This window comes from Desmodus rotundus, chromosome 5 (assembly GCF_022682495.2).
Source record: "Desmodus rotundus isolate HL8 chromosome 5, HLdesRot8A.1, whole genome shotgun sequence".
In the NCBI taxonomy this organism is placed as follows: Eukaryota; Metazoa; Chordata; class Mammalia; order Chiroptera; family Phyllostomidae; genus Desmodus; species Desmodus rotundus.
Window position 1 is genome coordinate 136,200,305 of NC_071391.1, and position 23,314 is coordinate 136,223,618.

Consider the following 23,314-nt stretch of genomic DNA (forward strand, 5'->3'; position numbering starts at 1 on the left):
ATGGCTGCTCTCAAGTTTATGTGTAATTTTGATATGGATGTGGGAGGTTCCAAGTACCCTGTTTACCTATGCTGCCATCTTTACTATAACCCTCAGCAGTTTTGTTTTTTAACTGAAGTGAAATACATGGAAGAAAAAGTGTGCAGCTCAGTGAACTATCAAAAATGTACATGTACTTTTTATTTGTGTTACCATCATTGAAGTAAACACACACATGGGCATACACACCCACACACAAATGTTACCAACAACCCAGAAATCTTCTTGTGCCCTCTCTATATCTACCCATTTCCTCCACTCCAAAGGTCAGTCTTGTCCTGGCTTCTAACACCATAGAGATGTAAGATTTTCCCAATTTTATGATAACTCATGTATTGAGGAAAATCTTTTATGTCAGGTTTCTTTTACTGAACATTATATTTGTGAAATTCATTCATGTGGGTGGAGCCACAGTTTGCAAAGTTTCGGTGCTGTTTGACACTTCACTGAAGGAAAATACCATGATTTATTAATCTATTCTACTGCTGATGGGCATTTGAGTTGTTGGTAGTTTGAGCCACTGCAAATAATACTAATGCAAACATTCTGTTACATGACTCTTGGTGCACATGTGCACACACTTCTCTTGGATATAAACCTGGGAGTGGAATTGCTTGACCACAGGGAGGTATTGGTTCAACTTCAATAGATGCTGCCAAACTGTTTTCCAAAGTTGTTGTACCATGAGCAATGTTTATGAATTTTAGTTGCTTGACATGCTAGCAGGAAAGAAGTATTTGAAAGCCTCACTGCAGGGTAGGAGCTCTGCTGAGCATGTGGTTGAGAACCACTGGTGCCATCATATGCCATAGACTTCGGAAATGGCATACGGTCTCACATATTGTTGGAGCACTGGGGGTCTGGGGTATATAGTGTGATGTTTTCACAACCACCAAAGAAGCAGACAGGGAGATATTTTTATTCCCATTTTGTGGATAAGGACACTAAGACTCAAATTACATTGATTTGCCGAAGTAACACAACCATATGGTGACAATCAGGACTAAAATCTACCCCTTTACATGTCCCAACATACAACACGACACTATTCATTATATGTCCAATGTATAGAGGTTTAGGGAAAACCAGATGCCAAGGCCCCTTCTCTATTGCTCCTGTCCCAGAGTTTAAGGAAGAAAAGACAGCAGAACAACTCAGACTTTGCCCACCACTGGGGTCTACGGTCATGGTTGTGAAAAGCACACACTCTCCTGCAGGCAGAGATGGATGTAAAACAGCAGTGTGCCCCTTCAGGAAGCTCCACAACTAGGACAGTGGTCAGCGTTCCCTGGAGCACTATGGCCTGAGTGTCCGTCAGACAGACTGGGCTCTGACTCTCAGCTCTTCCTGCTCCTCACTGGATGGCCTTGAACAGAACTCAATCTCTCTGAGTCTCAATTTCCTCAGGGTAAAATGGGACAATGCAGGTTCCCCTGCATTTCTAAAATAGAGCATTTCCACGAAAGCTTCTGTAAACCAAAATGGACTAAAGTGAAGAAACAATTACCATTACCTTATACAGAAACATTTTTGAGCATTCCCAGACCCGAAATTCAATACACACCCAATGTCTTTATTTCCTTCACCATGATCAACACGCTTAACTATGTCCAGTTTCACACTGAGCATAACACCCATTCAAACTCTGCTAGGCTTTTCCAATACCTTAGGACACATCTTGCTAACGGCTGCACAAAATAAACCAAGATAAAGCTCAGACACTCACAGACACAAGTTGAAGCTGCAGCAGCTGGATGCTGAGATGTGGAGTCCGGTTCCTGAAGAGGGAGGTTGGTGGTGGGGCCACTTTCCCTGCTTGGGATTCATCTTTCTTTTTGTAAAAGCAAAAATCCTCTTCAAATTTCTTTTGGTTAACAAAAAAAGGTACAGTACTGATACATGTCTTTTTTAAAAGTGAAATGGCAGAATGCGAACTTTATAAAAGTAAGGGACACCTATAATATACACACATGTTTTAAAGAATGAATAACATATATAAAAACCTAATACATATAAGCATTCAATCTGATGTCGATACTCTTTTTTTAGATTTTATTTATTTATTTTTGGAGAGAGGGGAAAGGAGGGAGAGAAACATCAATATGTAGTTGCCTCTCACACACGCTCTAATGGGGACTTGGCCTAAAACCAGGTGTGTGCCCTGACTGGGAATCAAACCAGCAGGCCAAACCTTTGGTTTGCAGGCTAGCACTCAATCCACTGAGCCACATCAGCCATGGCTGATATAGATACTTTTAGTATTACCAGATAGAGCCCATTAGCCCTGAATCTACAACTTTTCTCTCTCTACTGGATCTTTTCCACCAATGTACAACTGTGGTTATTTCTCCTTTCTTTAAAAAACTCTCTCAGCCTTACTTCCTCCTCTTGCTTGAGCCCCATTTCTTGCTCCCATTTAAAACTAATGACCTTTGACAAAGGAGGCAGGAGCATAAAATGGAGCAAAAACAGCCTCTTCAACAGATGGTGTTGGGAGATCTGGACAGCTACATGCAAAAAAATGAAACTCGATCACCAACTTACGCCATACACAAAAATAAACTCAAGATGGATAAAAGACTTAAATATAAGTTGTAACACCATAAAAGTCGTTGAGGAAAACATTGACAGGAAAATCTCAGACATTCCACGCAGCAACATCCTCACAGACATGTCCCCTAAAGCAAGGGACATAAAGGAAAGAATAAACAAATGGGACCTCATCAAAATAAAAAGCTTCTGCATGGCTAAAGAAAACAGCACCAAATTACAAAGAGAACCAACAGTATGGGAAAACATATTTGCCAATGATACCTCAGACAAGGGCCTGATCTCCAAAATATATAAAGAACTCACACAACTCCACTCCAGGAAGACAAACAACCCAATTAAAAAATGGGCAAAGGACTTGAACAGACACTTCTCCAAGGAAGACATACAGAGGGCCCAGAGACATATGAAAAGATGCTCAGCATCACTAGCCATCAGAGAGATGCAAATTAAAACCACAATGAGGTACCATCTCACACCAGTTAGAGTGGCCAACATAAACACATCCACAAACAAATGTTGGAGAGGATGAGGAAAAAAGGGAACCCTAGTGCACTGTTGGTGGGAATGCAGACTGGTGAGGCCACTGTGGAAAACAGTATGGAATTTCCTCAGAAAACTAAAAATGGAACTGCCGTTTGACCCAGCAATTCCGCTGCTGGGATTATACCCTAAGAACACTAAAACACCAATTCAAAAGAACCTGTGCACCCCAATGTTCATAGCAGCACAATTTACAATAGCCAAGTACTGGAAGCAACCTAAGTGCCCATCAGCAAATGAGTGGATCCAAAAACTATGGTATACTTACACAATGGAATTCTACGCAGCAGAGAGAAAGAAGGAGCTTATACCCTTTGCAACAGCATGGATGGAACTGGAGAGCATTATGCTAAGTGAAATAAGCCAGGCGGTGAGGGACAAATACCATATGATCTCACCTTTAACTGGAACATAATCAATAGAAAAAAGCAAACAAAATATAACCAGAGACATTGAAGTTAAGAACAATCTAGCAATGGCCAGGGGGGAGTAGGGTGGGGACAGTGGGAAGAGGGGATTACAGGAACTACTATAAAGGACACATGGACAAAATCAAGGGGGAGGGTCGAGATGGGGGAGGGAGGTAGCTTCAGCTGGGGTGGGGTGGAGGGATGGGGAGAAAAGGCATACAACTGTAATTGAATAACAATAAAAATTTAAAGAAAATAAAAATAAAAAAAATAAAACTAATGACCTTCACAATCAAGCACCCATCAATAAATGAGTGAATAAAAAACCTGTGGTACATATACACAATGGAATATTACTCAGCCACAAACAAGATTTCATTCTTTTTTTTATCATGTTACCATTTGCAACAACATGGATGGACCTAGAGGGTATCATGCTCAGTGAAATAAGTTAGTCGGAGAAAGACATATACCATATGATTTCACTTACATGTGGAATATAAAGAACAAAATTAATGAACAGGTAAAATTGAAACAGACTCATTGATACAGAGGACAGACTGATGGTTGCCAGAGGGGAGGGGGGCTGAGGGAGCTGCGTGAAAAAGGTGAAGGGACTAGAAGTACAAAATGGTAGTTACAGAATAGTCATGGGGATGTAAAGTAGAGCATAGGGAAAATAGCCAATAATATTTAATAACTATGTATGATGCCAGGTAGGTAGTGAAAATATTGAGGGGAACAGTTTATAAAGTATATGATTGTAACCACTATGCTATATACCTGAAACTAATAATACTATTGACAAAATAATGATACTAATTAATAATAATATTGAATGTAAACTGTATTTGAGAAAATAAAAATAAAAAAACAAGATTAGCAAAAATAACAACAACAAACAGCCTTCAGAGCATTGTTTGTACTCACTGACTGTGGGTCCCCGTCTTCATTTGTCCTAGAACCTTCCCAACAAAACTTTCACCCCCACCACTCCACTGACATGACTCTTTTCAAGGTTATGGATGACTTTAATTTTGGAGATTCCCAGTCTCACTTTACTTGATCTATAAGCAACTATGGGCGTGGTCAATTTCTCTCACTGCCTTCACATATCTCCTTGTCTTCTAGAACAGGCACCACCCTCCTCCAGTCTCCCTTCATCTCCTTGGTTGGCCCTTCTTTCTCTCTTGGTGTTTTCCTATTTCGCCCAGTCATAAGCACTAGACGGTCCCAGGACTCAGGTTGTGGGCTTCTCTTTTCCATCTACTGTCAGTTCTTCAAAAATCGCGTCATCTCTTGGCTTTAAATGCCATGTATTCATTGATGACTCCCAAAAGTTCATCTTCAGCCCTGACCTTTGCTCTGAATTCCAAACTCATTTATCTGACTGCCTACCTAGCCTCTCTACCTGGACATCCAACAGGAATCTGGAGTGTGAATTCCTGGAATTCCTGATCTTCTCCCTGAAGGGGAGAGGATCTCCCCTGCACCCCTGAAGGATTCCCTCTCAGTTCATAGAAACTCCCTTTTCCTAGTTGCTGAAGTAAAAAGCCTTGATGTGAGGGAGGGGAACTAGATGAAAGAAGGTGAAGGGATTAGCCAAAGAACATATATGCATAACACAGAGACAACAGTCTGGTGCTGGCTGGGAGGGGCAGGGGGGGGAGGGACTAGGGGCTGGTTGTAGGTGGACATAGAGTAGGGAAATGGAGACATCTGTAATAGTGTCAATAATAAAAATAAAGTAACAAAAAAAACCCTTGTTGTTCTATTTGACTGCTTCCTTTCTCACACTCCACAACCAAACCATTAGCAATTTTTTTGACTCTATTTTCAAAATATATCTAGAATCTCACTCACCACTCCTTACCATCTCTATTATTACTACCGTGGTCTATGATACTTTTTTCTTTTCCTTACGTTATTTAGGTAGCCCCCTAACTGGCCTCACCCTGTCCTTCACAGGTTATTCTCAACGCAGCAAATGAGGTCATGTAACTCCCAGCCTTAAACCATACAGTGGTTCCCTTCTTGTTAGGAACCAAAGTACTTTTAAAGGCCCTCCCGTCTGTGATTCCCCCACCCCCCCCCACACACACCTTTCTGACCTCATCATATTCTACTCTTGTGTTCTCATCCTGTCCTTGATTCAATCACACTGGCCTGCTTGTTGATCCCTAAACTTGCCAGGCATGCTCCTGCCTCTGGCTTTTGCATTTGCTCTTTATGCCAGGAATGCTTCTACTTCAGATAGCTTGGGCCTCTTCTCCACCTCCTACAGGTCTTTATTTAAATGCCACCTACTCAGTAAGTACTTCCCTGACCACCCTACTTTATGCTGTACCCCTCTTTATTTTCTCCCTTGTACTTCTCACCACCAAACACAATACACACACATTACTATTATTGTTTATCTTGTTTAATTCTTGTTTTCCCCCGTAGAGTGTAGAGGGTACATGGGCAGAGTTTTTGTCATTTTAGTTCACTCCAATTTCTCCAGCACCTGAAGTGGTGCTTGCTTATGATACAAGCTCAGTAAATATTGGTTTAATGAAGGAATTAGTCCCTACTCACAAATGGAAAACAAAACAAACAGACTTGGTAAAAGAGATCCTGGTGGAAATCCCCACAATTTGGTTGGCATGAAAGAAATACAAGTTATTTGACGGGGAAAATAGTTTTGGTTTTCCCTCTTATTTCAAAAAGTTCTATTAACAAAGACTAGCCGTTGCCTGTCCCTGTCTAATCTTTAATATACCTTAATGAAAATGAGAACACAGAAAAGAAAAGAGAGTGGGAGCCTGGGGGAAGGGTGAGGAAAGGGAGAAGAGCAGAGAGGAAAACAAATGAAGGGTAGTGGGCTCCCTGGAATGCACGACCCACAGGAACTGGACTTGCTCTGGGTCTTCTTCTGCCTCAACACAGTCCTAGAGTGGCTTCCTGCCTGTGTCTCTGCTCTCTAGGCCCTCCCAGATTCATCCCTCTTCCTAACCAAAGAATCCTTCCGGCTGCTTGTATCACTAGTGAAGCTTCTTTTAAATTGTATTCAGCCTCCCCATTTAAAATTTGTATCCTACAATGGCATGTGTGAAGACAGAATACAGAACTATTTACAGCCAGTGTAAATACCACTTCTCCCACTAGAGGTGGGAGAGGGTGAGAGGGCTGCTGACTGCCCCAGTGCCTGATAGGGAGGAGGTGGGTTGCCTTCCTTAATGGCATACCTCAATGACATCAGAATGGCCAACCACAGGAGCAGCTGGCAAAGGCAGATGGGACAGCCACTCAACTGGCATGATGTGAGGGGCACCAAAGACTGTTGCATCACTCAGCCTGCCACAGCGTTTGCTCTGCTCTGATTAGGACAGCTCTTCCTTGGGTTGAGGGGCTGTGTCTCTATGGGTTGCCTATCAAAGCCCCAGATGTCCTATGGAAGGCAGATAATCCAATCCAAGCCAGTCTCTTATACTTGCCTGGGTGAGAGTACAAAGAGACGTCTACAAAATACATGTTTAAATACCTAAAAGTTGTAAGTCAAGCCAATGGACAGATGTGTCCCATCCTCCTACCCTGAAAACAACTTGGAAGAATCTGAAAACAACTTCAGATTCTCAATCCTAAATCTGAATCCAGCTTCTCTGCCAGAGTGGTGGCCCATGGAGGGCCTGCCCTTGGTCCCCAGCCCATGCCAGCCTCCCCTCTCTTCCCATCCTGGCTCCATGCTATGCCACGGGGCCTCCTGCTAATGCAGGTGATCACCCCAGTCTGCACCTCCAAGCTCTGCTCATGTCCCCTTGGCCCTAAGGACTCCTCACCTCATAAAGCTCAGCAGGACAGGAGCAGATTTCCAAAGTGTAGCACTCAGCACGCAGGGCCCTTTTGCCTAGGTCTAAGGGAGGTGCAAATTAGTACAAGGTGGGGCACCCAGGCCTCTGGCCTAAAGAGTCGGGTACGGGCTGCTTGTCCCCACCATAACCTCTACAAGTGCTTGCAGCTGTCCTTCCCCATCAGTTTTCAAGCAAGCTTTGTCCCCCTTAAAAAGCCCTCCCCCAGACACCCTCCAATGACTACCTCAAAGCTTGGTTCCCCTTCCCACACTTCAGTAAGGTCACCAGCAGTTTCCAAGTGGCTAAATCCAAGGAACAGTTTTTATTTGTTTTACTGTTACCTCAGGAAGCTTTTACCCTGCTGATCACTCTCCCCTTAAAATGCTCTTCCACCGGCCTCTGTGGCACCACACGCTGTGCTCCTGGTCTTCCCCGTCCTCTCTTCCACCTCTCCTCTCCGTTTCTTTAGCTGGGGCTTCCTCCTTGAAACCAAACTTAGGTGTGAGCCTTCCTCCAGCCTCAGTTCCGACCTTCCTCTCTTCCCATTCTAGACTCTTTCATTGGTGCTAATGAGGCAGGAGACAACATAGGAAGAACTCTGAGACTGCTCTGCTGTTGCTGACCAGCGTCTAGCGTCCTGGTTGCCAGAAAATGCCTCTTAGAACTTAGGTAGGATGGATAGTAAGTAAACCAAGGCAGGAAGGAGGAGGGAGACATGTCTCACCCACTAACTCAGCAGTCCTGAGCCTGGTCCAATAATATTGGCAGGTGTTCCAAGTCACGAGAAACACCGTGCTAACACGGGAGGAGGGCAGTCCTTGAAATTCTGTGTATCATTTCCACTATCTGGGAAAGAAAGCTTTTGAAACTGTGTATTCATCCCAAGGCCTGAAAGGCAGGAAAGGGTCCCAAAGGAAGAGGCCCATAAAACAACTTTGGTTAATTGTCTGCCTCTGGTCACTATCCGTTTTAAGAGGGAGTCCCTAATGCTTACAGAAAGAGACCATAAATAACCTTGGGTAACTGCCCCAACTTTAATTAACTGCCTCCTGTCACGTATTTGTTTTACAACAAGATGAACAAATGGAGTCTGGAGCAAGATAAGGATTCAGGCTAACAGACCCCGACACATACCTAAGTTTGGGTAGTCACATCTCTCTAGGAAAGCTGGCATTACCTTTGTCTGTCAATCAATATGCAACTTCTTCACCCCCATCCCGCCAACTATCTAAGTCCTCAGAACAAAGGATCTGGCTCTCTCTGGCCTCTGGACCTCTGGCCACCTGGCCTACAACCATTGGGCCTCTGGCCACCATGCTTTTGGGGCTGCCCATGCTCTTGCCACCCCAGCTCTTCCTTTCACCCCCACCACAGCAAGACCCGTTCTCTTCCATGAGAACGTATCACCAATAAACCCTGCTTGCCTGCTAATAGACTTGCTGATCTGTGATTCTTTACTTCATCCACAAGAAGAACCAAGTTTCTCCTGTTAACACTAATGATTTCAAATACTGTTCCCACAGTTAGGGAAAACCTTATTCCTCCATCCTCACATCAACCCCAGGAAGAAACAGCACTGGAGCCCATCTTGCCACAACTTACCACTCTTCTCCAAAGACCAAATAAATGAGCTGATTGGGAAGGTTCAAGAAAGACTGCACTAGTTCTTGGGACGACACAGCTAAATCTGGCAATGTTCCCAGAAGACCAGGAGGCCTGGCAGCTCAGGTGGGGAGGTTCCATTCAGGGGAAAGATGTGAGGAAACCCAATGATGGCTGCAGATTCCCAGCTGCATTTAAAAAAAAATTTTTATTGTTGTTCAATTACAGTTGTCCTCATTTTGTCCCCCATTACTCTCCCCTGCCCTGCCCGCCTCCCACATTCAATCCTCCCCTCAACCGCTGTCTTTCTCCTTGGGTCCTTTATACGTGTTCCTTGACATGACCCTTCCCCTTTTCCACCCCCCATTATCTCCCTCCTCCCATCCCTCTGGGTACTGTTTGCTCTTTTTTTCCATGTCTCCAGTTCTGTTTTGCTCACTTGTTTGTTTTGTTGATTAGGTTCCTGTTAAAGGTGAGATCCTATGATATTTGTATTTCACCACCTGGCTTATTTCACTTAGCATAATATTCTCCCGTTCCATCCATGCTGTGGCGAAGGTCAGGAGTTCCTTCTTTCTTTCTGCCATGTAGTATTCCATTGTGTAAATACCACAGTTTTTTGATCCATTCATTTACTGATGGGCACTTAGGCTGTTTCTAGCATTTGGCTATTGTAAATTGTGCTGCTATGAACATTGGGGTGCATAGGTGCTTTTGAATTGGTGTTTCAGGATTCTTAGGGTATAATCCCAGCAGTGGAATTGGTGGGTCAAAGGGCAGTTCCATTTTTAGTTTTTTGAGGAAATTCCACAGCGGCTGCACCAGTCTGCATTCCCACCAATAGTGTACTAGGGTTCCCTTTTCTCCACAACCTCACCAGCACTTTTTGTTTGTTGATTTGTTAATGATGGCCATTCTGACTGGTGTGAAGTGGTATCTCATTGTGGTCTGAATGTGCATCTCTCTGATGGCTAGTGATGCTGAGCATCCTTTCATATGTCTCTGGCCCTCTCTATGTCCTCCTTGGAGAAGTGTCTATTCATGTCCTTTGCCTATTTTTTAATTGGACTGTCTCCCCCAGCTACATTTTCCAATTCAACTTTATCGGCAATGAAGTTGATATATTGACCCCTAGCAGTGGCTGATCCTATATCTCAGTTGGTTCTGAATTCAGAAATGGGGGATTCATTTGTTTCCTCCCCACCCAAAACTCCATACATGGCCCACAAAACAGGAAAGCTTAAGAAACAAACCCAAAGATAGGGGTCTGGAGATTTAAGATATATCCCAAGAGAAGGATGTTTCAGGTGTGGCTGGAATAGGAGGTGTCAGTACTTCAGTAAACACAGGAGTTCTGGTCCTTAACTGCTTGAAGACACAGCAGTTTAATGAGATGGGTGTCACAGGGCCTTGGCAAACCCAGGCCTTTGCAACCGCGGTGTACACAGGCTGTGCAGGATTTCGCAACTTATAGATGTTAGCAGGTGTGCCCAACATGGGGATTAGCTGAGGCTTTCCATCACTTAAAACATGCAGAGCTTCAGCGAACACATTCTTTAGGAATTAGTGGTTGGGAAAATTTCTCGTTGCTCCTGTGATATTTCTCAGTCAGGAACCCAATGGAAGGTAAGTTTCACAAGACACTTCCTGTAAAGGGAGCTAAACTCCACCTGTGCAAGAGCTGTGGTTCTCAAATTTTAACATTCATAAGAATCACCTAGTGAGCTTGTTATGATAGTTTCCTGGGCTCCCACTCCCAGATTCAGTGAGTCTGGGTTAAGGTCTATGAATCTGCATTTCTAACAAGTTTCCAGGCAAGGCTGATGCTGTTGGTCTAAGAACCACTTCAGAACCACTGGTTATGAATATATTGGTTATGCAGCTCTAGCTTTAGGTGTATTACATCAACTGCCTCAAACTCTCTTCCTCTTATGCTTTGTTGAACTCAATCCAATTTTAGAGCCAAGGAGTGAACTGAGGTGGAATTAACCTCTTGATTTCTTATGAATTGTCTATAGGCTCCTAGAATCACCCTCAAACTCCACCATGTGGATCAAATCCTCTCTAGATTTGCTACTTAACCCTGGCCATGGCTTTGGTCAGAGACACATATTTGGAAATTCAGCCAAAGAGGGTGGTGGTTTTTCATCAATGAACAAATATAGGAAAAGGAACCTTTACTTTATAGGTGGCCCACCTATAAGGTGCCCACCTTTTGGGGCATTAATGAGCATGTTGGTAAGCCACAGGTTAGAAAGGAATAGTAAAAAGCCTGTGTCAGGAATATATGCTCTGAGAATCAAAGAGGAGCAGGATTGGTTTAGAAACTAACAAAGTTGTTTTTTCCTTCACCAAACTCTAGTCAAACTCTTCTGAACTCTCTTCTTAAATTGGCCTTGACTTTTGGGCTTCTATGTCCACCTCTGTATTTGTTTAGTTTTAGCAAGAATCCTGCTAAGTAATTTTAGCGAGAATCCCCCACTCTCGATATCCAATCACCCCTGACATCTGTTCGGGTTCCTCCTCCTCCACCATCCCCCATGTGATGTCTGATCTCCCTGGCCTGCCTTCAGCAAGAATCCTTCCTGTTAGGAAGGTTTAGTCAGAATTCCCCCCTTATTCCTGATGTTTCTGTTATTTTCAACCCATTGACCCTCCCCCAACCCTGCTTTTTGGTTATAAATTTCCTCTTGCCCTTGTTGTATTCCCAGTTGAGCCCAATCTCTCCCCTACTGCAAAACCCCATGCAGTGGTCCCTACTATCACAATGGTCCTGGATAAAGTCTGCCTCAGTGTTTTCACAAGAGCCATGAGTAATTTTTTTCTTTAACAAAATACTGGTCTTAAAGTCAGAAAGAGATCAATTAGAGAGAGAAAAAGGAAAGTAAATGAGTCAGGCTGATATTGGAGGGCAGTGGTCAGCAGGGAAAGCCTGGGATTCAGCCAGAGACACACCTGGGCTGTTTGCAGACAGCATGCATTCAGATTGGCCAGCACCAGGCCTTACCACCACTGCCGTGTAGAGAGAAGGAGCGCCTTAAGAGACAGGTTTTGATTGTGGAGGCCAGGTTAGTCCAATGTGAAAGGTGAAAGGAGATAGCTGCTCCTAGGAAGGAGCCTAACTGCTCTCAAGGAAGGCCTTAGAAACCCTTTTTGTTTGTTTGCTTGCTTGCTTGCTTTGATTATTACTAGACCAGAACAGGTGACTGGAATCCAAAGAACTCAGTAAAGAAAAGGAGATGAGATTTCAGAGAACAGACTGAAATAATCTACATCCCACCACCCCCAACCAGGAAAGGCAGTTCCAGGAAGGTCTTGAGAAGTGCCCTCTTAAAAGGTCAGATGAGCAGTCAATAGTAAGTCTCACTGGAGTGCCACACTTTAAAGACTGTGACAGTGACACCAGGCAGTCATGCAACTGTGGCCAGATTTGAGAGGGGAGGTCTGGGATGATGAGTATAAAATGCTTCTAGCATTACCAGTGATTTTCGAGGTGGCTCAATTAGTATAAAAGAGAATACAGGCATGGGGTGTGCCCTGAGGGAACATACCCAGGAAACTTTTGAAGGGGGATTTTCAAGGAAGGCACAGGAGGATGAAACAAGCTGCACGTGAACTAGACAGGGTAGTGGTAGACAGAGTCCTGGCCTGGGCTAGATATTGGTCCAATAGGTCAACAGCTTCCTTGAAGGATCACCCACCCACGAAGACAGGCAATGTCTAAGGAGAGTCTCTGCCACCATTACCACAGCTTTACTACCCAAGGCAAAGGCAGTGTTCTGCAGACTAGCACATGGCAGAGGTGATTATCCTCACCAGCCTCAGGAAAGAGCCTCAGAACCACCACCACAAACATAGCTATACTGAGAACCCTCTATGTGCCAGGTACTGTGCTAGACACTGCGAGTGCAGCCATGACCAAAGACCTCTGCCCCTGTGGAACATATACTCAACAGCATCTTTAGTGTATAATTCCACTGTGAGTGATTCTCCAGATTAAATAAGTGAGAAAACTACTTTAGGAGGCAGGTATTACAGGCCAAAGAAATTCCAGGCAAGGGGCCATAGCTCTGGGGCAGGGAGAGGGGTGGTGCTCAGAAAGGCCAACAGTTAAATTTTCAGGGGTTTCAGCCACAATTTTTGTTGCTTGAAATCTTCCACAGCAGGAGTATTTACACCAAGGAAATTGGCAAATTAAAATCAGGGCTTTTTCCCAGAGACAGCACACTATTGCAGTGACTGCTCACCAGAGGAATTGTGGGTGTATCCTTGATTTGGCAGAGACACTGGGGAAATAGAAATTAAGGGATTCTAAATATAAGAACAGAGAAAAAAAGGAGCCTCCAGTAAATCTCAGAGAACCATTAAAAATTTCTAAATTTTTCAAGAAGGAAGGTTTCGATTTCCAGATATGATATGGTAAACTTAAGCCATAATTAACCTTCTGATGAAAGTCTTTTCCCAACACTGTAAAGTTCACAGGTCAAAAACCGTAGAAAACCGTGGCTCAGTTGATTAGAGCATCTTTTTGATACAACACCAAGTCTGTGGGTTCGGTCCTCATCAGGTCACATACAAGAATCAACCAGTGAATGCATAAATAAGTGCAATGACATATTCTTTCTCTTTCTTTTTCTCTCTCTCAAATCAATAAATAAAACTGACATATAGACTGAGAGGCATTTAGACAAGACTAATATCAACAAGATTTCCTCTTTCATGTTTTCATAGTTCCCTTTTTTCCTCAGACACTACAAGGCCTCTGCCAGAGTCTTCAGCTGGTGCCAAAACAATGGGTGTGTTCTGGGATTCTGAGAACTTTAATTTGATTGAAGTAGACATTCGTCATGATTTTTGGCTGCCCATTGTCTGAACTTCTTCCCCCTCCTTTTATAGAAGCAGAAAATGCCACTTACTTCCTCAGATTCCCTTGAAGTCTATGACAAGGATGCAGCCACGTGACCAAGTCTCAGTCAGTGAGACACATCCACCCCAGACTTTGAATCCGAGTCAGATGCGCAGACAGGGGCCCAGCAGAAAATTCCCCATGACAATAGGTCCACAGCTCAGCTGCTCTTGACAACACCTTCTCAGGACCACTTTATAGTCATACTACTAAAAGCCAGGTTCTCCAAACTTCCCTGCAATTCCCCCAACTGCCCAAAGAACTATCAATAAATACCTTCTCTGCTTAAATCAGGATGAGCTGATTTCTATAGCTGACAACCTACAATCAGGACTGACATGACTGGTCTAAGTGCCCTAGGGGCCAGTAGGTTTGCTCTAGTTTTCTAAGTTTCTTGGATGTGGGGCTGGTGCTGGGTAATCGTCAATGTCCTATTAACCCTTTGGACTCTTTTTTTTTTCTCTGTGGCTGGTGATGGAAATAATGGAAAAGTGAAGAGGTAGAAGGAAATTGAGGGCTCTGACCAAGAAAATAAATATTTTTTGAAATGACTTTAACCTTTTTTTTTTAGTATGAAATTTTTATATTTAGAATTAGCCAGATGGAGTCAGTTTAGATGATCCCAATTTTGTTGGCAACATCCAAAGCATCCTCATCTGGAGCCAGTCAAACATTTGCCTTCTTCTCCCCATCAGGCCTGATCAGGGTGTTGACCTTGGCCATGTCAATGTCATAGAGCTTCCTCACAGCCTATTTGATCTGGTGATTGTTGGCCTTGACATCCACAGTGAACACAAGTGTATTGTTGTCTTCTATCTTCTTCATGGCTGATGCGGGAGTCAGGCGGAACTTGACGACAGCAGAGTGGTCAAGTTTGTTTCTCCTGGAGGCGCTCTTCCGAGGACATTCAGGCTGCCTTCGGAGCCGCAGTGTTTTAGGCCTCCGGGAAATGGGCGACATGTGGATCTTCTTTTTTGCGTGGCTGTGGACACATTTTAGCACTGCTTTCTTTGCCATCAAAGCCTTTACCTTGGCTTTGGCTTTGGGAGGAGCAGGGACTTCCTTCTTTGCTTTGGGTGCCATCTTCGTGAAAAAGGCTGAAATGACTTTAACCTTGCTCTCATAGAATTGCTAAGGATTTAAAATTTTTTTTTTATTGAATTTATTAGGATACATTGATTAACAAAATTATATAGGTTTCAGGTGTACAATTCTATAACATATCATCTGTATATTGTATTGTGTGTTCACCACCCCAAGTCAAGCCTCCTTCCATCACCATTTATCCCCACTTTACCCTTGTCTACCTTCCCATAACCCCCTTACCTCTGGTAATCATCACACTGTTGTCTGTGTCTATGAGGGTTATTTTTTTTGCTTAACCCTCTCACCTTTTTCACCCAGCCCCCCAACTGCCATTCCTTCTGACAGCTGTCAATCTGTTCTTTGAATCTATGAATTTGTTTCTATTTTATTTGTTAGTTTATTTTGTTCATTAGATTCACATATAAGTGAAATCATATGGTATTGTCTTTCTCTGACTGGCTTGTTTCACTTAGCATAACACTCTCCAGGTCCAACCATGCTGTTGTAAAAGGTAATATTTCCTTCTTTTTTATAGCCTAGTAATATTCCATCGTGTAAAGGTACCACAGATTTTTTTATCCACTCATCTACTGATGGGCATTTGGGCTGCTTCCAAATCTTGGCTACTGTAAACAATGCTGCAATGAACATAGGGGTGCATATATTCCTTCATATTAGTGTTTTGGGTTTCTTTGGATATATTCCCACAAGTGAAATTGCTGGGTCATAAGGCAATTCTATTTTTAATTTTTTGAGGAAACTCTATACTGTTTTCCACAGTGACTGCACCAGTCTGCATTCCCACCAGCAGTGCATCCTTGCCAGCACTTGTTGTTTGTTGATTTATTGATAATAGCCATTCTGACAGGTGTGAGGTTATACCTCATTGTGGTTTTAATTTGCATCTCTCTGGGTGACATCAAGCATCTTTTTATATGTCTATGGGCCATCTGTGCGTCCTCTTTGGAGAAGTGTCTATTCAGGCCCTTTGCCCTTTTTTAAATTGAATTGTCTTCCTGGTGGTGAGTTGTTTAAGTTCTTTATAAGTTTTGGATATTAACTTGTTATCAGATATCTTTGGTAAATATATTCTTCCATTCAATGGGTTGCCTTTTCTGTGGTTTTTGGTTTTTTGTTGATGGTTTCCTTTGCTGTGCAGAGTTTTGGGTTTGATGTCGTCTCATTTGTTTATTTTTTTCCTTTGTTTCCCTTGCCCAAGGAAATATATTAGAAAGATGTTGCTACAAGAAATGTCCAAGATTTTACTGACTACATTGTCTTCTAAGATTTTTATGGTTTTGAGTCTAACATTTAAGTCTTTAATCCATTCTGAGTTTATTCTTGTGTATGGTGTAAGAAGGTGGTCTAGTTTCTTTTCTTTCTTTTTTTTTTTGCACGTCTGACCGATTTTCCCAACACCATTTACTGAAGAAACTGTCTTTACCCCATTGTATGTTCTTGTTTCCTTCATCAAATATTAATTGACCATAAAGGTGTGGATTTATCTCTGGGCTCTCTATTCTGTTCCACTGATCTATATGTCTGTTTTTATGCCAATACCATGATGTTTTCATTGCTACAGGCTTGTGGTATAGTTTGATATCTGGTAGCGTGATTCCTCCAACTTTGTTCTTCTTTTTCAAGATTTCTGTGGCTATTTGGGTTTTTCTGTGGTTCCATATAAATTTTGGGAATATTTGTCCTACTTCTGTGAAATATACGATTGGTATCTTGATAGGAACTGTGTTGAATCTATAGATTGCTATGGATAATATGGACATTTTAACCCTTTGGATTCTTTTTAAATTTTTTACTTATTGATTGATTTTTTAGAGAGAGGGGAAGGAAGGAAGAGTGAGGGAAAGAAACATCGATGTGAGAGAGAAATATTGACCAGTTGCCTTTTGCATGTGCCCCTGACCAGGACTGAACCTGCAACCCAGGCATGTGCCCTGACTGGAAATCGAATCTGCGACCTTCAGTTTACAAGCTGATGCTCAACCAATTGAGCCCCACTGGCCAGGGCATGCTTTGGACTTTAAAAAGTGGAATACACAAGAGACCATCACTGCACCTGCTGAGGTTCCCCCGTTCCCAGGCACTGTGTGAGGCCCCTGGGCTGAGGCTCAATAGGATGAGAGTTTATGTAGGAGATAACTGTGAGTTTTAATGTCTGTGGTCTTCACCCTACAAGTGAGAGGAGATTTGGTTTGGGAGTGCTTATTTCTCCCTGGGAGTGTAATACTGTATTATGTAACATCTAACATATACCAGGAAAGGAGAAGAAACTGCCAACTGCATTTTGATATGGTGCTTATCCCTTCAAATGTTTATCTTATACTTAATTAACATGCAGTTTTAAATTTAGACATAAATTTTTATCATAGGTTCTTGTGCATATATAAAAAGGAAAACATGAGCAAAATAACTTCAAGTATTCTTAGAAGCTCTTTATATTCAGAATCCAAATATGCTGAATCATGTATCTTTTCAAAGTTGAAAAACAGCTTTTATTAAATATCATTTTACTTTTTTCCCCTAAGAGATAGTTCACACAAGTCTTTACTCTGAATACCATTTTTGAATGGTATTCCAAAAAGTGGTTTTTTAAGCTTTTTATTTTGAAATAATTTTGTACTCATGGCAACTTGCAAAAATAGTACAAAAAGTTCCTATATATCCATTATCCAACTTCCCTCAATGTTCTGAATCACTTTTTAAAAATTGAAATATCATTCACATACCACAAAACTCACCCTTTTAGAATATACAACCCAGTGGTTTTTAGTATGTTCACAAAACTGCATCCATCATCACCACCCACCCCACAGCGCTTTCATCACCTTCGCCCCACCATACCCCTGCAAACAAACCCTGCATCCATTAGCAGTCATTCTCCATTCTACTTCTCTCACTCTCCCAGCCCTTTGCAATCAGGAACCTACCTTCTGTCCCTACAGCCGAACTACCTCTAAACTCAGAGTGGCCTGTGTGATTCCAGATGGCATCACTCTCTGCGTTACCAAGGGCACTGGTGATGGAGGATTTTATCCCAGCACTCTGCTCTGTTGGCTGGGTTTTCTTCCAGGCTGCTGACACCCATTCTGCCAGTTCTGATGCATATGGCAAGCAATGACACCCCTACCCTAACAACTGCCTGGCTAATGAGATTGTAATATTACTCCCAATTCTAGAGAGGTTAAAACGTGGGGGGGAAAATCACATCTTAAAAGCAGTGAAAAACTGTAATAAAAGATGGTTATTTGGAATGTTTCGATTTTATTAGCATTGCATCATTGTCAGACATCATATTGTCGTTTGATCCCTTGCATACCTTCTGGTTAGATAATATAGCCGAGCACATAGGAGACAGGAAAGAGGACAGTGATGAGTTTTCACTGTAGCGTACAATGGGCATTGATAATTTAATGAACTATTCTACTCTCATTTCAGAGGCTTCTTGGAGCAAAGGCACTCAAAGGAGTAGTGGATGGTAGGGTCCGGTGTGTGGAGTTTAGCCTCATAAAGGTGGGAGGGGGGCAGCAGGCTTCTAATTCTCACCGCAGGGAAGTCCACTGCCAGGACAGGAAGGAGAGTGACCTCCTTCCCTCTCTCCAGCCCTTATTAACCATGTGCTGCTGGTCATTTTCTGATTGCTCATTCCCCACCCTTTTCTACCCTGCTCTGTGCCTGGGCAGGTTGACTGCTACAGACTTCATCCCTGGGTCATTATCTTCTTGGGCCATAGTCTTCTGGTTTCCTGTGGGTTTGGTTCATGGAAGGGAGTTCACAAAGTGGGAAGAACAAGTAGGCAGGATGTTTACCTTACCCACTCCCACAGACCACCCCCACCTCTGGGGAGTGAGGACCCCAGTTTTGTCACTGGCTCCTTCCCTTAGCCACATTCCTTTTGGGCAGTGTCTCTGCCTGGGCTGTAGCTCCTTCTGAGTTCTGGTAAGAGCTCCTCCCCTATCCCTGTTAGAACTTCCTTGTATACAGTTCCTGGATTCTTGTACATCTCTTGTTGGCACGCTTAGCCTTGCCCACGCCTCTACAAATAATCCCTTTGCCATATTCCCTTCAATTACCTCTTTGTGTACACCACTTGTTTCCTGCTGAAACACTCAATCCTTCTCCCAAGGGTAATGAATTACGGATAGCTTGTGTGCCTCTCTCTCATCTCTCTCTCTTTCTGGGTCCACGCCTCATTGCAGCTGGCTCACAGTCCTCTCTCCTACATGACACAATCTTACTGGGGCAGGTTAAGTTTCTACAGTTAGGGGGTCTGCAGTTGGGAGCCAAAAGGTTAAATTCAAGGGGAAGATACTAAAATGTCCAGTTTTGCCTACAGATCAAAGCTGTATTCCACCATCCAGTTTAACCAATAAAAGAGTTGAGATTTTGAGCCCTACAGTCTATATCTCAGTTGGTTCTGAACTCAGAAGGTAAGGGGCATTATTCATTGGTCCCCTTAAATCCGAACAACCACTCTCAGATTTATATCTGCAGTTTAGACCCATATAGAAAGCTATCATATCAGTTTGTCAAGCTGCTCAGATAGAACATTGTGCACCCTAAACCTCTTCCAATGTGCCCTGTTTCATTCTACCATACCACTTCCCACCCAGTTGCTCATGCCAGAAACCCAAAAGTCATTCTTGACACCTTTCTTCATCCTTATATTCACACATGAATTTTCAAATATCGTACAGCCTGTCTATGATCAAATCATTAATCCATTCACCAATTTCCACCATCACCTCTACAACCTTGGTACAAGCCACCATTAACTCTGGCCTGGGCCACAGTAATAGCTTTCTGTTTTAAGGTGAAAACAAAGAAGGCAAAAATTAGCCAGTTTTTTTTCTATAGTCTTAGATGTATCATGGAGTTTCCAGAAAGTCCAAAATAGCTACGAAACATTCATTCTAGTTTAGAAGAACTAGAATCTAGCCTTTTTTCTAAGAATAAGTGACATTTTTAAATGAAAGCACCTATTACCTATGGGCCTTAAAACAACAAATAATAAGTGTCCAAGTGTTTGGAGCCATGGGAACCATAAGAATAATGCTCTCTATTTACTCCAGGCTTGCAAGTGCTCCCTAGGATGAAGACTAAGCTAAATCTGGTGGCCGTCAATAGCATCACCTCCCTAAGATTGTATAGTAAGGAGGATAGCTTTGGCCCAAGGATCCCCCAGGCCTCTCTGCCCAAGTCCATTGCCACTGAATTAGGGTAAGACTGGTGTCCTTAAGAGGAGAAGAAACACAGACATATACAGAGGGAAGACAGCCACAAGAAGACAGAGGCAGAAATTAGAGTTATACTGCCACAAGCCAAGGAACACCTAGGGCTACCAAAGCTAGAAGAGGCAAAAGTATCCACTCGCAGAACCTTTAGAAGGAGCATTGCCCAGCAGAATCTTGACTTCAGGTTTCTGGCCTCTAGAACTGTGAGATAATACATAAGCTACCCAGTTTGTGGCATTTTGTTACAGAAGCCCTAAGAAACTAATAAAGCAGCACATCGGAATTTAGTCCTCTACAACAGGGGCTGGCAAACTATGGCCATGGCCCACATCCAGCCCACTGCCTGTTTTTCTATGGCCCACAAACTATGCACTTTTTTTCAGAAGAACTTTGAAATCAATTTGAGAATACAGAACATTAATTTTGAAACTCAATTAAGTGAAATGTCAGCTCCCAAAAAAAGAATTGCATTCTTCTAATTATATTCAATTATTATTATATTGTATTTTAAGTTTCATCATTTAAAATGTGCAGAAATTTGTTTTTTCTTGTTATGAGTACCTACATAATATCCATAATTTTGCTACTTGCCCTGCATAGCCTAAAATATTTTCTATCTGGCCTTTTACAGAAAAAGTTTGTTAAACTCTGCCCCAAAGGAACCTCAGTGTCATTTTCTCCTTTAGCCAAGGGAATTGCTAAGCATCAGTGAAAACATTTAAATTATGATAAAGAGACTTGATTTTTATGTATTTTCATTTTACATAAATATTTCCCCTTATTCTTCTTTTAAATAATAGCTTTATTGAGATATACCAGTAATGCACACACCATATAGTTTATTCATTTAAAATGTATAATTTTTTAGTATATTAAGAATTTTGCAATCATCATCACAATCAATTTTAGATCATTTTCAACATCCCATAAAAAGATTTCATACTCATTCTACTCATTAGCAATCGGTGCCCATGTTCCTCCAGCCCCACACCCTCTAGCCCTAATCAACCATTAATCTACTTTCTCTCTATGAAATTGCCTGTTCTGGACATTTTCCTATACAGCTGACTGACCCTTGAACAGGGCTTTAGGGATGCAGTTGAAAATACATGTATAACTTTTGATTCCCCCAAAACTTAACTACTAATAGCTTACTGTTGACCAGAAGCCTTGTCGATAACATGAAGTCAATTAACACATATTTTGTATGTTGTATGTATTATATACTGTTTTCTTATAATGAAGTAAGCTAGAGAAAAGAAAATGTTAAGAAAACCATGAGGAAGAGAAAGTACAGGTACAGTTTTTACTGAAACAAATCCATGCATATGTGGACCCGTGCAGTTCAAACCCACGTTGTCCAAGGGTCAACTGTACATGTTCCCTGTTACTTTTCTACATTTGGTTTCCTTGATCTGAATTTTTATTCATTTTCCTTCAATATTTTACAACAAGAACAAGAAGAATACCTAAAGTGTGAGCCATAGAAGGCTTAGACGTCTCTGACTTACATTTCCCATCATGAAGTTTAGCCCGCAGCTATGGCCCGCTGGCTACAGGTCCTACATCAACTAAACATGTCCTGGACTTTCCCTTACAGAAATGTTACATCATTGACTGTTCGGAGGTCGGTAAACAGTCACCCAGTGCGCAGGGATCCTAAACCTCCCAGCCTGCACTTTTTGCATTGCGACATGTGAGGAATCAGCCCAAAAATCTGTCAGAGTTTGTTGGTAATATGAATCTCTAACGTAGGAATAAAAAGTGATAAAAGAAAATTACTTATAAAAACTGCCCTTGAGAAATATGGCATCATAGTTAAATATTTCATATTAACTAAAATTCTTTCAGAATCAAGACTTTTTAAAAATCTTCCTTGGCCTCACCAATTATTTGCTTTTATTATTGGTAATAGGTGCTCTGACTGGAAATCACCACTTCACCTTGCTTGTCATAGTAATTAGCTATAATGACTTCTAGTGGGCCTTAGGGCTTTTGCCGTAGCATTTAAATCACCTCTATTGTTCCGGTTATCTATTGCTGCAAAACAAATCACCCCCAAGCTCACTGGCTTAAAACAAATAACAATCAATTTATTATCTCCTGTGATTTCAGTGGGTCAGGAACCCAGGAAGAGCTCCACTAGGTAGTTCTGCCTTCGGATTCCTCATGTGGTTGCAGCCGGTGGCAGGAGCTGGCAGAGTGGGCATCAGGAGAGCTTGGGGTGGCTGGACATCTGTTTCTCCATGTCAGGGGCCCTCTCCATGTGGCCTGTCCCCATGGGGTAGCTTGTGGTCTTAGGGTGGTAATGCTTCTTACACAGTGACCAATGGTGCTAATGCAGGATCCAGCAAACCAGGTAGAACCTGCACCACCTTTTCTGACCTAGCCTGGACTGTCATGTAATATCACTCTGCCATACTTTACTGGTCAACCAGTCCCTAGGGTTTGGCCCAGATTCAAAGAGAGAGGCCACAGAATTCACCTCTTCATGGGAAGAGGGCCAAGGAATTTGCAGAAAGATTTTTAAACTGCCATTATCTATGCAGAAGACATTCTTTGGTTTATGCAATAATTACTTCCTTAAGAGACATTATTTCTCTTTTCCCTTTACTTCTTTGTGCTCCCCCCCCTTTCCTGATCCCCTTAAAATGTTTACAAATTAAAGATTTTGGTTCTGAATATTTTGCTTGGTACTTATGTATTCTGTAAATAGATTAATTCTTGCACCAGGCCCAAATATTTCCGGCTGTTTTGTTCTACTCTGTCTACTTCCTGTTTGGTTGACTTTTATTTCCTGTACTCTCGTCAAAAGATTTGTCAAAGCTGTAAACTTCCATTTTGGCCTAGGCACTGTGTTCTATTTCTAAATCTGCCAGTGGTCTTGAGCAACAGTATGCATAGAGTAACTATAATACAGGAAGTGAAAATTGAAATACTGTCTTAACTTAAAATTAATAGAATTAAACACCTACTTTAAGGAAAAATACATTTTAGTAGAGACCATTTTCCAAGAGCTCAGATCTCAGAGTCAGTTCACCTTCTCAGTGGTGAACTGCTCTGAGCAGTTCATTGGTTGGACTAACTGAGGATAAAGCC

General features: G+C 42.3%; 1 protein-coding gene and 1 pseudogene across 7 annotated transcripts in view; both read right to left on the reverse strand.

Annotated features, from left to right (window-relative positions):
* Positions 1-23,314, reverse strand: part of LOC123478940 (WAS/WASL-interacting protein family member 1-like) — a 79,461-nt gene that overhangs the window by 39,284 nt on the left and 16,863 nt on the right. Inside the window, exon 4 of one of the 7 annotated variants that reach the window (XR_011651251.1) lies at positions 8,975-9,162. The exons of 5 other annotated variants lie outside the window; for them this stretch is intronic. The gene's annotated coding sequence lies outside the window, so the exon portion shown is untranslated. Of the gene's footprint in view, positions 1-8,974; positions 9,163-21,726; positions 21,780-23,314 lie in introns of those variants that run through there. One more of the 7 variants, XR_008426803.1, reaches the window with a different exon arrangement.
* LOC112298141 (large ribosomal subunit protein uL23 pseudogene) lies at positions 14,493-14,963 on the reverse strand (annotated as a pseudogene).